We start from the raw sequence: 17,749 nt of genomic DNA on the forward strand, positions 1-17,749 counted from the left end.
AGAAAGAATTTAAAGTTTCTAAACACATTCCATTATGACAGAGATCTGCTCATATGATCAATATGCAGTTCGGCATACTGAATTCAGTATATATTTTTGAAAAAATGACTTTTATGTGATGAAAAATACATGAGGGTGAATTATACAAACAGTTTTCTAGAAAACTACAACTGTCACATGGGTAAGATTACTGGAGATAAGTTGGATCAACAGCCACAAGTATAAAAGTGTGAGTGAGAACATGGAACACCCTTCCTTCAGAATTAGCTTCAGCTATTTCTCGGAAACAGGTGCCCTTGATTCATAGTTCAATTTTTATTCTTCAACTTCAGCTACCTCAGGATTGGCCAGGCTGTTGCTCCTTTCTGAAACACACCTTAATTGATTAACTCATATTTCAGTGTGATTTAAATTTGAGCAAATGTGAAATTTAGGATGTGTGTTTATGGTCTTTGGTGGTACCAGAGACCACTAACTTTGGGCTAAAAGCATATTCATTCAGACATTTTAATGGATAGCATTCTGTCTTTGTTCTGGGCTAGGCATCGATGACTTTTAGGATTATTAGGAGGAGAAAACCACATGAGATATATTCTCTTGACAAATTTGTAAGTACACAAGTGCACAATACAGTGTTGTTAACTATTGACATAGTGTTGCACGGCAGATACCTAGAACTTACTTGTCTTTCATAACTGTATCTAGATTCCCATTGAAGAGTAACTGCCCATTTCCTCCTCCCCCCAACCCCCACAAACCATTACTCTCTGTTTTTGTGACTTCAAATATTTTAGATCACTTATATAAGAACAGTTCTTCAGCATTGGTCCTGTGACTGGCTTATTTCATGTGGCATAATATCCTCCAGATTCATTCATGTTATTACATATGACAGGATTTCCCTCTTTTTAAAGTTTGAGTCATATTCCATGGTATGTACGTACCACATTTACTTTATCCGCTCATCTGCTGATGAATTTCTAATATTTCAGTATTTTGGCTACTTTGACTCATACTGCAATGATGTGGGAGTGCAGATAACTCTTAGAGATTCTGATGGCAATTCTTTTGAATATATATCCAGAAATGGGGTTGCTAGGTAGTATGATAGTTCTATTTTTAATTTTTGAGGAATCTCCGTACTAAGTTTCACAGTAGCTGTACCATTTTTCAATCCCACCAATGTAAAAATGTTCCATTTTCTTCACATCCTCTCCAATGCTTGCTTGCTTGCTTTCCTTCTTTCCTTCTCTTGCTTTTTTAACAGGTGGGAAGTGGTATTTCATTGTTTTGATTTGCATTTCCCTGATAACTAGTCACATTTAGTATATTTTACACTCTGTGGTCATTTATATGTATTCTTTGGTAAAATGTCTCTTCATGTCTTTAGGACATTTTAAAAATAGAGATATTTATTTTTTATGATACTAAATTGTAGAAACTACTTATATATTTTGGAGATTAATCTCTAGTCAGGTAATAGTTTGCAAATACTTTTTCCTATTTTGTAGGTTTCTTTTTTTTTTTTTAAACTCTTGATTGTTTCTTATACTGTGCAGAAGCTCTTCAGTTTGATGTACTTTCAGTTCCCTATTTTTGCTCTTGGTCTTGTGCTTTTGATGTTGTATCCAAGAAATCATTGCCAGGACCCATGTCATGAAGTTTTCCCCTTTGTTTTCTTCCAGGAATTTTATAGTCTCAGGTCTTAATTTAAATCTTTAATCCACTTTCAGTTGATTTTTGTGTATGGTGAGAGATAAGCAGCCAGTTACATTCTATATAAAAATTTGCAATTTTACCAGCACCATTGTAGAAGACACTCCTTTTCCCCATTGATGTGTTCTTGATACTCTTGTCAGCAGTTAGTAGCCACATACTCATGAGTTCATTTCTGTATTCTCTTCTGTTCCTTTGGTTTTTATGTCTGTTTTATTCCAGTGCCATAGTGTTTTAATTATTGGAGCTTTGTAATATATTTTGCAAGAACGAAATGTGATGCCTCTAGCTTTGCTTCTGTTTTCTCAAGATTGCTTTGACTTTTGGTATCTTTTGTGGTTCTAAATTAGCAAATCAAATTCCCCAGCACATTAAAGGATCATCGCACATCATGACAGAGTGGGATGTATCCCTGGGATACAAGGATGTTTCAACATAGGCAAATCAAATAATGCAGTATACCACATTACTAGAATGTAGGATAAAAGTCGCACAGTCATCAAAAGATGCAGAAAAAGCATTTGAGAAAATTTAGCACATTTTTTGAGAAAAAGTATCAACACACCATATATGAAAAACCCACATCTGACGTCATACTCAATTACTGAAAAACTAAAAGCTTGTTCTCTAAGATCAAGAACAAGGCAAGGATGCCCACTGTCGCCACTTCTATTCAGTGTAGTCCTGGAAGTCTTGGCCACAGCAACTAGATAAGAAAAAGAAATAAAAGGCAACCATATTAGGAAGGGAGAAGTAAAATTACATGTTTGCAGGTAACATGATATTACATGTAGAAGACCTTAAGGATTCCACGAAATAGTTTGAACTAGTAAATTCAGTAAAGTTGCAAGATGCAAAAATCAAAATACATAGATAAGTTGCATTTCCATACATTATAAATTAACCTAAAAATCATTAAGAAAATAATCACATTCATAGGAGCATTCAAAAAATTAAAATACTTAGGAATAAACTTAGCCAAGGAACTGAAAGACTTGTACACTGAAAACTACAAAATTTTGGTGGAAGAAATTGAAGAGGACACAAATAAATAGGAGGATATCCATGTTCATATATTGGAGGGCTTAATATTGTTAAAATGTCCATACTACCAGAGAATTATCTACAGATTCAGTGCTATCCCTATCAAAATCCCAATGGTATTTTTAACAAAAATAGAAAAAAAGAAAAAAAAAACCTAGGCAGGGATGATAATGAACACAATAAATATCCTTAATACAATGAAATAAAGACTGAAATTATAAACAAATACAGACTTAACACATCACATAATTCACTTTTAATGTGTTGAAAATAATTCACTTTTAATGTGTTGATGTGCCTCAGACAAGATTTCAAAATGTAACTGTTTCTCTTGCAACTATATACAGTTGTGAATAATGCTAGATGATTATTTACTGAATAATTATTCAGAGAATATTACTATTTAAAGATTAATTATGCCATCATTTCCTTGCAAAAATAGATGCATGCCTGTTCAAAGCCCAGGTACTAAGAGTAAAAGATGAACATTATAGAAGAGTATCAGTCCAGAAAAACTTATTTCTCACATGTACTGGCAAGTGAGGGATAAATGAGAGAAACTAGAGGAAATAACTCAGTGTAACATCTGTCTGATCGACATCTTCAAAGTAATGAATCATCTCTCATGGAAAATTTATAGAACCTATCTTTATGTACATTTGGCATTACACTAACTCATTGGTTTCTAGACTCCAGTTTGACTCTTAGTATATTTGTTTAGAACACATAGTCGTGCTAAAGTTAAAGGATTTTACTAACTTGTTATTTTTTTTAAAGATTTTATTTATTTATTTGACAGACAGAGATCACAAGTAGGCAGAGAGGCAGGCAGAGAGAGAGAGAGAGGAGAAAGCAGGCTCCCTGCTAAGCAGAGAGCCCGATGCAGGGCTCGATCCCAGGACCCTGGGATCATGACCTGAGCCTAAGGCAGAGGCTTTAACCCACTGAGCCATCCAGGCACCCACTAACTTGTTATTTATAAGATTCTGTAATCATTGAGGAATTTGACATGACTAGTATTGTTAAAGTTCTATATAATTAGGACTTTATCTACCTAAAAAGTAGACACTGTTATTAAGTTATGGATTTCAGTAGTTTGGTTTCAGAATTAGTATGAGTTTTCTTTTAATTACTTCTGAAGTGATGTCTCTTAATTACTTGAATTAGACTTTAACTAGTTACACTTTTCATGTTGACAAAGATTACCAAAAATAGTTATCATTTAAAAGAAAACAGAGAAGCCATTATTCATGCTTACTGTCTTGACAGGAAGATTTAGCTAAATAAGTGATCACAATATTTAAAGGAATACATGAATTAATATATTAGGTAGATTCACATGTACTGTAGGAGTAAAGGAATGCCTTAAAAGGAAGTGGATGTTTTGAAGTAGGTACTTCAACAAAGTAAGGTTTTTGTTTTGTTTTGTTTTGTTTTTGCTTTTGCAGACTGCAGTAAGCAATAAATCTTCATTTCCGTGAAGATTAAACAAAATGATAATGCAAAAGACGGGAAAAGCTGTAAGGTGAGAATGATAGTACATTTGTATCTTCTTCCTGGAACTATCTCCCCCTGTCGCTTAGCTACAGTGCATGTTAGTGGGGGAGTGATAAGTGGAATCCAAAGGGTTTATTACAGATTTATTTATGTAATCTTGGAGAAAATTAAATAATGTCTGGTAGGTTGGGGATGCCATAGACAGGAGGAAAGAGGACTAATTAACTGGAAATTTTAATCATGCTAACTAAAATAGATGGATAAAATAGTTAGTCATTCAACCAATATTTGTTTAGTATAAGAAAACAAGCTAACTTCTACTAAATACCTGAAGATTTTACAGGCTAGGGAGGGCAGTATGAAATAATCATCTAAAATTAATTAATAGTGAAAAGTATAAATATGAACGTGAGGGTAATCTGGAGGCCTCATAGAAATACCAGTTAATGGTATGGCTTCTTTGGAGGTGAAGAACTAGAAAACAGTATGGACTCTAAACGAAAGCTTAGCTATCATATGTTTAGTGCTGGCATATTTTCATGCAGGATCAGTACTGCAGACTCCCATTGTGAATTAATTTGTGTTTTCCTGATTATAAAGTTAATATAAAGTTAAATGTCCTTTTATATGTTAAATGATCATGTAAAATGATGTTTACTCTTTAATAGCAAATAAGCAATTAGCAAAACTATTTTGTAGTGGACTGTTGGTCTTCTCGCTCTTGGAAATAAAAAAAAATGCTGTACCAACTTTTGTTGTTTTATACTACCATAAGATGTTAAATATTCTTATAGATTTCATTCTGAAATACTTTTAGTATAAGGTTAATAAATTATAACTCATTCCATTCTGATCAAATGCAGTACTTGATATTGCAAATACATAGGGACACAAGAAAATTATTTGAGGAATTGCAGTATACAAATAGATGGTTTCACCATAATAATCTTTCCTTTTTTATTTTTTAAAGATTTATTTGAGAGAAGAGAGAGCCAAGAGTATGAGAGGGGAGAAGGTCAGAGGGAGAAGCAGACTCCCCACAGAGCTGAAGCCCAATCCGGGACTTGATCCCCAGACTCCAAGATCATGACCTGAGCTGAAGGCTGTTGCTTAACCAACTGAGCCACCCAGGCACCCTTTCCTTTTTTAAATTACTATCCTTTCTAAAGCTCTTGAGTTGATTCCCAGTAACATGTAAAATAGGAAGAAAGTATAAGAGAAAGATGAAAGAAATTAAGAAGTTGAATGTGCAAGTACAACAAAGGAAAGTGAAAAGAACACCTTTTATACAAAGACCTAGTGCTAGTCACACTTAGAGGGAATTAGCAAAATGAAGACTACAATAAAGAATAAGAGGATTGAGATAAGACAGTAATAAGGATAGTGTGGAATAGTGATGGGGAAAAAGTAAGGATGATACTGTTCTGTTGTCCATTGTCTTATCTCTTGCCATCCATCATTATCCTTTATCCTCTACATCACTGCATTATAACTATAAACCTTATAAAGGGAAGACTTCACATAGCTTAGGAGTTAGGGTATGTTTCAATTACTTTGCAGCTTTACTAATTGCTTTCTATTTATTGTTCCTTTACTCCCATTCATCTTTGGTAGTTGGATCACCTCAAATATGAAAGAATCAAAACTGGATGTCTACTTTTATAGATGATGAAACTAGGATTCATTGGTGTAAAAGCCTTGCTTAAAGCCCTACAGTTAGTTGCTGTGATGAAATTCACATTCAAGGCAGTGTTAATCCAAAGGTGGAAATGTAGAATTTAGGTTAAAAGGTTGCAGTGACTTGTCTAGACCAACGTGATTGAGACAGAATGTTCTGTCATTCAACAACATAGTACCAAATGCCTGTCTGCCAAAGGTGCTTGATACAGATAACGTAAGAATTAGTATAATTCATTTTTCATACCATCTCTATTTAGTGACATAAATAGGCAAAAAAGATAAAGAAGTACAACATTTTATCACTGTTCTAGTATCAGTATGGAAAGGGTGCTATTGCTGTACATAAGAGAAACATTAAGAAAAATTTATGAATGCAAACTGGGAAGAAGTATGTAGTCAAAAATGGTCAGCCAGAGAATATAAAACCCATAGTTTACAAGAAGGAAGAGTATAAGTTAGCCCATTAAAGCCCTAGTCAAGAACCAGACAAAATACACTATTCTAGGTGAAATCAATGACTAGAAAGATGAGCTAATTTTGGCATAGGTGGGATTCATGTTATTGAAAAAGGACAGGTGGTAAGTGAGGTTCTGTGTGGGATACACTGTCAGGGAAATAAGTATTATGGTGTTCTTAATTTATTTTATGGAGAGCATACTAACAGTAATCTGATAATATTGAATAATATTATAGTCAGGGACCACTTGGTTATAAGAAAACAAATTTTTAAAAAATTGAATAAAGTAACATCTTTATTAGGCTAATTATCTCTGGTGACTAAGCTTTACTCACTTTTAATGAAGATGTATTTAATTTCATAAAGTTGAGTATCTCTGTGTTCCCCCCTCCATCCTAAATGTCTCTGTTTCATTGCTGTTAACTCTCTAGTATTCTCTTATGGCTAATTAGTTACACTAAATGTTTGCACCTGAAAAGAGGAGGCAGGTTGCCAAAAAAACAATATTCAAAGAGGAAAATATAGCTCTTAAGCTTTGGAGTTTATAGCATGGGGCTGGCTGGTTAGGTAGCACATTGTGAGACATAAATCAGACTTGGCTACAAAATAACATATTCATAATAGAGTGGATATTCAGATGCCCCAAAGTCGAAAAGCTGTTCAACTATATCCCATCACTGGCTAGAGCGATACTGGTATACAGCAGCAGTTTGAGAGACTGGGCACATCTTACCCTACATTGGGTAAGTGGACAATAGGCTCATCTGTGAAATGGAATTCTGGAATTTCACCAAAAAAATGAAGGAAACAGCTAAAGCCAGACTTAATGACAGATTGGATCATAAAACTGGAAAGCAACCAGAAACAAAAGAATCAGCTACAATTTTTTACCTGATTAGTAAAACTGTCACTCTTCCTTCTTTCTTAATGGTTACTACATTCTTCTAACTGTCTGAGGATTGGGTGTTGGCACAAGATTAAAAACAGAGAGACTGTTTTGAGGGTACTACTGTATTAATGCCATTTAAAATGGTGTTTGGTACTCATTGGCTACTCAGTAAATATAGTTTAATGGTCCAGTGTTTCTCTACACAAAAAATGGAAAAATGTTTACTTGAGGTTTCTATATGCCTTCTGAGGTTGAATATTCATGAGACAGACTTGAATTGCTGTGACTAAATTACTAATCACTGGTAGAGAAAACACTAGCCCTGTAGGAATCTGTTCAGTGTTCACTCATTAACGAAAGTGTGAGTAGGTTCTTGAGAAGCAGACTTGGCTGGAGGGATTATGGAGGCATAGAACATACAAAGGCTGCATCTTTTATATGCAACTCTATTTTGCACTAGAGTTGGTGAGGAGAGTAGGATTTTTTTCTTTAATATAGTGTAAAAAGCCCATTAAATGTTTCTGAGACGTGAAATAATTCAATACAATCATTAAGTCCTTAGAAATGATCACTGGAGGCAACAGAATTGGTTGATGATGGGGAAGGTGAGATCCTGAGAAATCAGCAAGAGGGAATTAGATAAGGTAAAATGTAAACAACATGGTGCCATTAGAAATGGAAGGGAAATAAGAGGTAAGTGATGTAGTTTATAGCAATTCGGGTGAGATATGTCATTAATCTGAACAATGTCAGTATTAATGGACTAGGAATATGATACAGTAGGTTTGATTTAGAAACAGGAAAAAATCAATGCTTTGTGGGAATGATTTAAGAATCAGAGCTGCCATTGTCATGTGTGTTCTTCCATGTCACCATAAGTAACTATGAATGTGAATGAGGACACTTAAATTCACATCTCTGAAAAATGTTGACCCTTAGGTAGGGGTATTCATTCGTTTCAGCAATGGGTTATATAGTTAAGTCCTTTGGGGGGTGTGTAGATGTCAGACACCTTCTGGAATCTTGCTTTTAATAGAATAGCTTCAGAAGGCTGTAATAATAATATCTTGTTAGTTTAAACTACATTTTTTTCCTGATGATGATTTAAATTTTGTAATCAAATACTTTGGCTTTATCTTTGGTAATCTAGGTAACCACATTACAAATATAAGTTTACAGAAAACAATTATTATTCTTTGGTAAATTTAGGGAACATTATAAAATCTATCCCGTATTTCATTTCTTCCTATTTAGTTTTGTATATTTCTTTTAATTTTGATGAACAATAGTCAGATCTTGGCATATAGGAATGCCCAATTTCCCAAAGCCCTCATAGGAATTACCTATTCCTTGAAGGATGTTGTGGGAATCAAAAATGTGAGAGAATTTTTTTTTTTAACTAAATGGAAGAGCTTTTTCAGAGGGAATAATATGTACTCTCAGGGTGTTCAAAATATATTCTGATTCAAACCAAAATTAGTAGTGGACTGAATGGGATCAAAATAGAGCATAGTTTATTAATAAAATATTTCTCTGTTATAATCCATAGTGAGATACAGTGATCTCAAAATATCTATTTAGAGGGGGTGCCTGGTTGGCTCAGTGGGTTAAACCTCTGCCTTTGGCTCAGGTCATGATCTCAGGGTCCTGAGATCAAGGCCTGCATTGGGCTGTCTGCTCAGCAGGGAGCCTGCTTCCCCCTCTCCCTGCCTGCCCCTCTGCCTATTTGTGATCTCTCTCTCTCTGTCAAATAAATAAATAAAATTTAAAAAAAATCTATTTAGAGCAATTGAGTCATAAGTCAATCTTAATTAACCTACAGTTACACAATAATGGATGCATACCAGCTGAAATTAGACTGGCATAACTACAGGACGTTAAAACCAGGAGGTCAAGTTGCATCCACTGGCACGGGTTTAGGTCTTAAAATATATATGGGTTACAGAGGTTACATAGTTATTTATGTTAAAGAAAATTTAAAGAACTGGAGGATAAGCTATACAGATTATTTAGAAGTAAAAAGAGTACCTTTTAAAATCTTCATTTTTTGCTACTCCTGTTTTGATGCACTTGATCATTTGCTATTCAGTCCTCAGTTCTTTTCAATTTTAAATACCAGGGATCTGTCAAGTGGAATTATATTGTTGACTCAAACAACTTAAATCTGACAATTTATTTTGATTAGACATATAAACAACAATATTTAGAATGCTACACCAAACCTCTACTGTGTAACTGTCATGTAAAGTGATCTGTTAATAAATTAAATAATAATATTCAGTAATGTTTACATACTATGTTTAAATATTATTAGACTTTCTTATGCTTCTCTACCTTTATGTACTAAATTCTATGATCTGGACAAACAGGATCAATCATTGTTTGTCTAATTCCTAGTTGATTTGAGTCAAGCAATATGAAAGGAAATTTAGAGAATACAATTAATTCATCAGACACATATTTATTTGCTACCTTCTTACTAAGTAGAACAAATCTTACATAATTAACTCCCATAAGAAAGATTCTGATGGCTTTGTTTCCTTCAAAACCTAAAACTAAAGATTAAGTGCTGAGAAAAAAAAAAAAAAACAAACACAACAGAAAATCCCAGATGACAAAATATCTGTTCCTTATAGTTTCTCATTAGTTTTTCTAGAGGTCCAAAAACAACTCCAAAGTCCAAGGCTGATGAATGAATATGTATATATATTTTTGCTTTGATAAAAATAAACAAAAAAAATTAGGAAGGGAAGTTAAATTGGGGTTAAAATCTTAAACTGGGGTTAAAATCTGCTCTAAGTTTGTTTCAGTGTTTGTCGGTTAGTGATAATTACAGAATATACTTTGCTTAGTACTTTGAGAATCCAGTCACTTTGCTTTCCTGCAGTGGTCTCTTTTAAGTTTCTATTACCTATGTAACAATATTGCTTTCAGGCAAAAACAAAACAAAACAAAAAATAAACATGATTAAAGGTGGGAAATGGTAAATTCAAAAGTCTTTACAGTAATTTGAACATAATTGTATGATATAAAGGCTTCTAACTCTCTGTGGCATATTGTATTTCCCAAAGATGCTAAAACAATATCCCCAAATCCTTTTAGCTCTTCTAGAACTTCTGCACTCTTCTGTCATGAGAATCACCTTGATTTCACCCTCCCTTGAGCCCAGTGGGTCTGTTTTGATCAATGGAATATGGCAAAAGTGATGTCTTTGAATTCTGAGACTATATTATACAAATGTCATGAAGTTTTCACCTTTCTTAAGATGCTTATTCTTTGAAGCTAGACACAGTTTTGTGAGAAAACAAACTATCCTGTGCATAAATTGCACGTGGAATAGCTAGGTGTGGTTATTAGGGTTGACAGCTTACTTGAGGATGCAGATTATAGCACATATATAATTTCATACATATGATTAAAGGCAATTCCAGATGATTCTAGTGCCAAGGTCATACTGTAGAAACACATTACTCTGTTTAAATCCCTGGCCATAGAATTCATAAGAATAATCAAATGTCAATTTATGATGCTTAGTTTGGGGTGGTATGTTACACATACTAGTAACTGGAGTGCTTTTGTAACAGAACGTTGTATCTTAGATGTGTCACCATTAACAATGATGTTACTTGATTTCAGAAAGCAGGTTATCCCAGAGTAGCTCTGTGTGCTTGATCTGAGTTGTCTGGACATGATTAGTTGAAGGGAACTTGCTTTCACTTCTTACAGTCAGAGAGCATGCATGTAACCTCTGTTTCCCCTGTGTCCTGTGGCTTCCACATTCTGGTAGGATGGCTATAATATCCAGTGGTCCCCAAGACTTCCAGGATGTGGGCAACTGTTGAGGCCACACAACTCTTGTGAATTGCTGGTACTTGAATCTAGAAGAAGCTGGTACAGGTCATCTAGTTGAACCTTTGATGGATAAAGTCCCTTTTATACTTTTAATAGTAGAATGTACAGTTATAACAATATGGAAGGCAATTCATTTACTAAATCATGTGTATACACTTACTGTATAACAAAGTACCTCAAACCTCGCTTATCTTTATGCAGACAATGGAAAATTTGGGAATCTGTGTCTTTTACTTTTTGAACTGGCTCTGTGATTTTCTCTTTCCCTAACTAAATCAGTTTCTTAACCCATGATATGTGACCATGTGGAATTTACCAGTAGTGCTACCGTGTATTAGTGACGTAGAACTGACTTACCTTACATGACACTTAGGAAGTCAGTTATCAGTCGTAATTCAAGATACTTAAATTCAACCTCACATTTTAAAATTTCTTAAATTACATGGCTGCAAACAAAAAAAATAATTTAAGAGTTCGGAAAGTTTCAGGGCTCTTGGGTGGCTGTTAGTTATATCCGACTCTTGATTTCAGCTCAGGTCATGATCCCAGGGTTCTGGGATGGAGCCCCGCTTTGGGCTCCCTGCTGAACAGGCAATCTGCTTTTCCCTCTCCCTCTGCCCTTCTCCCTGCTTGTGATTTCTCTCTCTCTCAAATAAATAAAAATCTTAAAAAAATAAATTATTTAAGGATTAATTAATTATTTAGGAATTAACAAATTCTTATATATTGAATAATTAGGAATATGTAGTACTCATGTATCAAGCTAATCTTAACGCAGTTGCAATTTGATTTATTGCTCAATTTTCAGATATTGCTCAGATATTGCTCAATTTTCAGAATAGCTTGTCTGTTAATGGTGATATAGTTTGGTTCTTATTTGGCAGTTTTTACTCCGATATTTCGTATATTCATGTGATCATTTTACTTTTAAGCCAAAAAAGGAAAAATCTCATGGCTCAGCTGTGTTACTTTCACTGAATTATGCATGTTCTGTGCGTATAACACTGCCTAAATTTTTAAAATCCAGAAGTGTTCCAAAACCAGTTTTTAAAAAGCAGTTCATAATATATAAACACATCAAATCAATGCATTGCACACCTTAAATTTACACTATATCTTACTACACCTGAAAAAAATGTAAAAGCCCAATAGTATGCTTCATAAGAGCTTGCAATTCTTTGTTAAATATTTATAGTGGTTAGCTCAAGAATGTTTGAGCTTCCAGTTTTTTGGAAGGAAGAAATTCCTGAAGAATGTGTCCATTGATTAAAAACCATGAGTGTCCAAAACAGTAGGCCAGATATCTGTACAGTGATTAAACTGCAAGCGATAAGCTGTATTTTCAAACCTACCAGCACTTACTGGAATATGCTGAGTTCTGGAATATTTCCACCAAGAGTTTTTCATGATGCTGTCTCTATTAACCAGTCAAACTGGGCAAGGCACATATCAAGCAGATAAAAGCTTGATTAATACACAGAGTATTCTTAGCTATATAAGTACCAAAAATAAGGCTATACTTCCATTCTTTTCAGCGTATATGCCTATTTCATTGAGATATTTCTCTTGCTTCTTAGATATTATAGTGGAACTTGATGTCCATTATGGAGTTCAAACTCTATTCACTTAAGACATGGCTTTTGCAGGCCTATTGTGGTTAAGCATACATAAATTATATATATATTATATAAGTTATATATGTTATATATATGTGTATATATAATGATATATAAATTATATCATATATTATATGTATATATAAATTATCATTATATATTTTTCTTACATGTATTCCAGATACCACTTGATAGTTTTTAACTTGTCTTTCTTGACAATCAAAAAGATACCTCTCCAGGTTTATAATCATTTTAAGTTAAATGATTAGCATTGATTTCACTATAATTCACATTTATTTCAACACTGAGTTACAAAAAGGCTATGCTAGAGGTTGCTTAGATTAACTAGTTTTCTTTTGACTCAGCCTGTTTTCAGAGACAGATGTACTGGAAAGCAGACGCAGACTGAACAAATGAGTGTCAAACAACAATAGGAGGAAAAATAGCTAGATGGGAAAATACACTATTTAATATCTACTACACGCATGGTATTCTAATTGAATGTTACCATTCTATGTCAATCTAATAAATCCAATTTTTTAAAAATACTTATTTCAGTGGTCATTTTGCTTTTACCAACCAAAGTAGAAAGGACTTGTCCATGGAATATCGCAAGAAATGAATCCTTGTTTGTCTGCCACTCTTAATGGGAGGGATCATCACTGCTCAGATGTGAAAGAATTAAAGGAAGAAAATATAATCACCAGAATCTTAGGAAGCACTATCTTGAGTAAAACAATGAAAGGGAAAATAATTTTTAATACAAATCATATAATATGTGTCTGTTTTGTTGAGGTCTGAATCTTTGAATCATAAAATGAATCATTGAATATAGTGCCTGGCATGGAGAAAGAACTGTCTTCTGTTTAGCCAAGAATTTTGTAAAAATTCTAGCATGGTCAGCCTGATAAGATTGTGCGTCAATTCAGTACTCTAATAGGTTAAGTAAAAATGTGAGGCTTCTTTTGTGAGAACATAATTATTTTGTTGAAACATGATGGGTAAAACATTTGGTCATTCTTTCCATTCCCATTTTTTCTTGTTATACTTGCTGACCTATATGCAATTTTAAAATATTCTGTAGTTTGTTATGGCACACTGAAATTTGAAGAAAAAAGAAATTTTGCTATCCAAATAGGATGAGCCAAGAGTCTTTCCATAAAATAAATAAGATAAAATTCTGTCTCCATCCGGGGAATGACCATTGTATCAGGTAATAAAATCTGATATTTGTCAAGTTGAAAATAGTCTATGGTTCTTAACTTAAATTGTATAAACATAATATTAACACTAAGGAAGGCAATGGCTCAAGTTCATCATAGTGAAATGGACATGTAGCAAATAGTTATTGTTGGCTTCCATTTTTAAAGTTGTTTTAAATCAGTAACTACCTTTTCTTTTTCTTTCCAAGTTTTTATTTAAATTCCAGTTAGTTAACATACAGTGTAATATTAGTTTCAGGTGTAGAATTTAGTTAATTCATCACTTACATATAATACCCAGTGCTTATCACAAATCCCCTCCTTAAAATCCATCACTCATTTAATCCATCTCCTGCCCACTTCTCCTCTGGTTGCCATCAGTTTGTTCTCTGTAGTTACGAGTCTGTTTCTTGGTTTGCCTTTCTCTCTCTTTTTTAACCCCTATATTCATTTGTTTTGTTTCTTAAATTCTACCTATGAGTGAAATCATATGGTATTTGTCCTTCACTGAATGACTTATTTCACTTAGCGTAATGCTCTTTAGCTCTATCCATGTCATTGCAAATGGTAAGATTTCATTCTTTTTTATGACTGATATTCCATTGTCTGTGTGTGTGTGTGTGTGTGTGTGTGTACATTCATCAGTCCATGGACATTTGGGCTCTTTCCATAATTTGGCTATCATTTGTCAGGGCTGCTATAAACATTAGGGTGCATGTGCCACTTCCAATCAATATATTTGTATTCTTTGGGTAAATACCTAGTAGTGCACCTTCTGAGTCATAGGGTAGTTCTATTTTTAACTTTTTGAGAAGCCTCCATACTGTTTTCCAGAGTGACAGCACCAGTTTGCATTCCCACCTATAGTGCAAGAGGGTTTCCCTTTCTCCACATTCACACCAACACCTATTGTTTCCTGTGTTAATTTCAGCCATTCTGACAGGTGTGAGGTGATACGTTATTGTAGATCTGATTTGTATTTCCCTTCTGATGACTAATGTTGAGTACCTTACCTGTTGTAGAAAAAAATTCTGTATAAATTTCAAGGAAGAATTATTAAACATTAAAAATTTTAAAAAGGAATGTCATAAAGCATCTTAAAAATATGAACTTTTACAATCTTAATAACTCAAAGGTATTTTATATGATATATAGAAATAAGTTAATTTATATGTATACATTTGTAGTAGTTTTTGTATTATATTTAATATATATATTTGCAGGAAAATGCGGAGTTCGAAATCTGATATGCAGAGCTTATTGACTTTTAGTACAAGAAGCCAGATAAAATTACCAGATAGGATAAAGAGGGGAAGGCTACAGTTTTCCAATCTGAAGTTCTGCCTTTCCTCTTCTCTGGACATCTGCTGTAAAGCAGAATGATTTGCAGCCTCTCTGGAAATAATCTCAGGCTGTTCCTCTAATTACCAAAAAGCTAGTTAAAAGACAAATTACTGGAAAAGCTTCAATTGTAACTCACCTGTAAGACCACGATCAATCTGTAACATACAGACAAAATTCTGGAGAATGTATTTAATCTTAGGCATTTAGATTGTAGGATAAATATGAAGAACAAAGCCAAGTTAGATAGATTTGAAGGTAATAAAAGACTTCAGTGAAGAGCAGTCACCATTTGTCATTCTAAACAGGAACTGGTGGGTCTTTCCCACTAAAATTAAATATTGGAACTTAGAGGAAATTCACAACTCTGATAACTAGACTTATAGGACATGGAGGTACTTTAACATTACTACGTCTTTCTCTTTTGTTATTTACCTTCCTTTAACTGACTTAACACAATTATTTCTTGATTTTTCTTTTATTATATACATGATCTGTTGAATCTCTCCAAGAGTCAATTTGAATTTTACTGTCTTCTACATGTTTCAAAAAAAAAAAAAAAAGCACAAACATTTTACTTTCTCCTGTTTTCACAGTATAATTTCATGACAGCTTTTGGTTATGTCGATATTTATTATTTATTTTAAGTTTAAGCATTATTTACTGCCAACTGACGTAATATCACATTCATTCTCTTGTACAGTGATTTAGAATGAATCATTCCCCATGTGGTCCTATACCTATATTTTTCCCACCAATTTATTTTCAGTTCTTTGATAGAATTTTGAAACATCTGTGAAATAGTCTCTAGCAAGTATTCTGTTTTTTGATTTCTGGTTTTGTTTTTTGGTTTCTCCTAGATATCTGTGTCTTTCTGTTATTATTTGTGTGGGTTGATCTCTATGTATTTCTCCAAGATACTCTTACATTTTTGTATTTCCCTCATTTCTTTTCCAGATTGTATTTCCTCTTTATTGGATATCATATCTTTATCAGCACCCCCCCAAGTTTTGTATGGCACATAAATACATGGAAAGGAAAGATTTTTGAGAACATTCAGATATAAAGGCAAAAGGTTACAAATGAGTGAGCATAAAATGAAGTATAATTTTTTTATATCATCAAATCTCTATAACCAGTTTTGATTGACAGTATTTTAATTGGAGGAACATTAGCAAATTGTTCTAAATGATTTTACCTACATCATCAGCTTCTCCTTCTCTTTAATGAGAAATAAGTCATCCTCTGTTTATAGTTTAAACTTAGTTTAAATTTTCCTAGAGGCTTTAAAACAGATGGTAGCATCTGCTTAAAGCTGATATGGTTATTAAAGTAGAGAAATACCTAACCACTGAAGTTTTAATTCAGTTGTTATCAATCCTTCAGGTATCCAAAAAAAAAAAAAAAAAAAAGTTACTTGTATGCTATGAAAATGTAAATACAGAAAAGTATAAAAAGGAAGATAGATAAAAGCTGATGATGCATACTTTCTTTAACAAGACTAAAGGTTTTTGACTTAATTTGATTTGCTAATAGAAGTGTATTTCCTCCTTTACTTTGAAAAATTCTTTCTTCCCAGTAATTTCTTATTTTTTCCCCTTTTTCTTTTGCTTTACAAGAGAAATGGTTGCCATTGGTGCCTTTGTGTTGTTCTCTGATTTATTTTTAGCACATAGAAGTGAAGGCACTCCCAACTAGCTGATTGACCTGTGGGTTTATGTATATCCCTTAAGCTCTGTAAACTAAAGATCCAGAGAAGAAAATCAGTTATTCATTAGTTTACCTTACTTATTATTAGGCGTATATGATAGTTCATTTTATGTGTCAACCTGATGGGCCACAGCATCCAGACATCTAGTCAAATACAGTCTGGATGTTTTTGTGAAGGCTTTTTTTTTTTTTTTTTTTTTAATGTGAGATTAGCATTTAAACCAGCCAGCTTGGAGTAAAGCAGATTACCCTCTGTAATGTGAGTGGGCCTCATCCAATCAGTTGAAAGCCTTAACAGAAAACAGATTGAGATCCCCCAAAGAAGAGAGAATTTGGCTTTCTGATTGCCCTTGGAATCAAGTTACAGCATCAACTTTTCCCTGCATAGTTAGCTTGCCAGCCCACCTGGCAGATTTTGGACTTGTTAGCCCTTACAGTCATGTTAGCCAATTCCTTAAAATAAATTTTTCTCTCTGTGTGTATACATATCCTGTTGGTTCTGTTTCTCTGGAGAACTCTGAATAATACAATACAGCAAGAGTCATACTGCCAGTTTAAAGACAAAATTTAGAGATGTAGGAAATTTTTCTAAAAAAGAGTGTAAGTGTCACAGTTTAAACTTAGGTCTCTTTTCAACATTGTCTCTGGAGGATAGTTACTCAGATAATACTGCATTTGAAGAGGATTTAGTTCTTTTCCTCCTGGCTTCTAAGTTAGTTTTATTTTATAGTTTCTATAGTTAACA

This window comes from Lontra canadensis, unplaced genomic scaffold (genome assembly GCF_010015895.1).
Source record: "Lontra canadensis isolate GAN:19392208 unplaced genomic scaffold, GSC_riverotter_1.0 scaffold22, whole genome shotgun sequence".
Classification (NCBI taxonomy): domain Eukaryota; kingdom Metazoa; phylum Chordata; class Mammalia; order Carnivora; family Mustelidae; genus Lontra; species Lontra canadensis.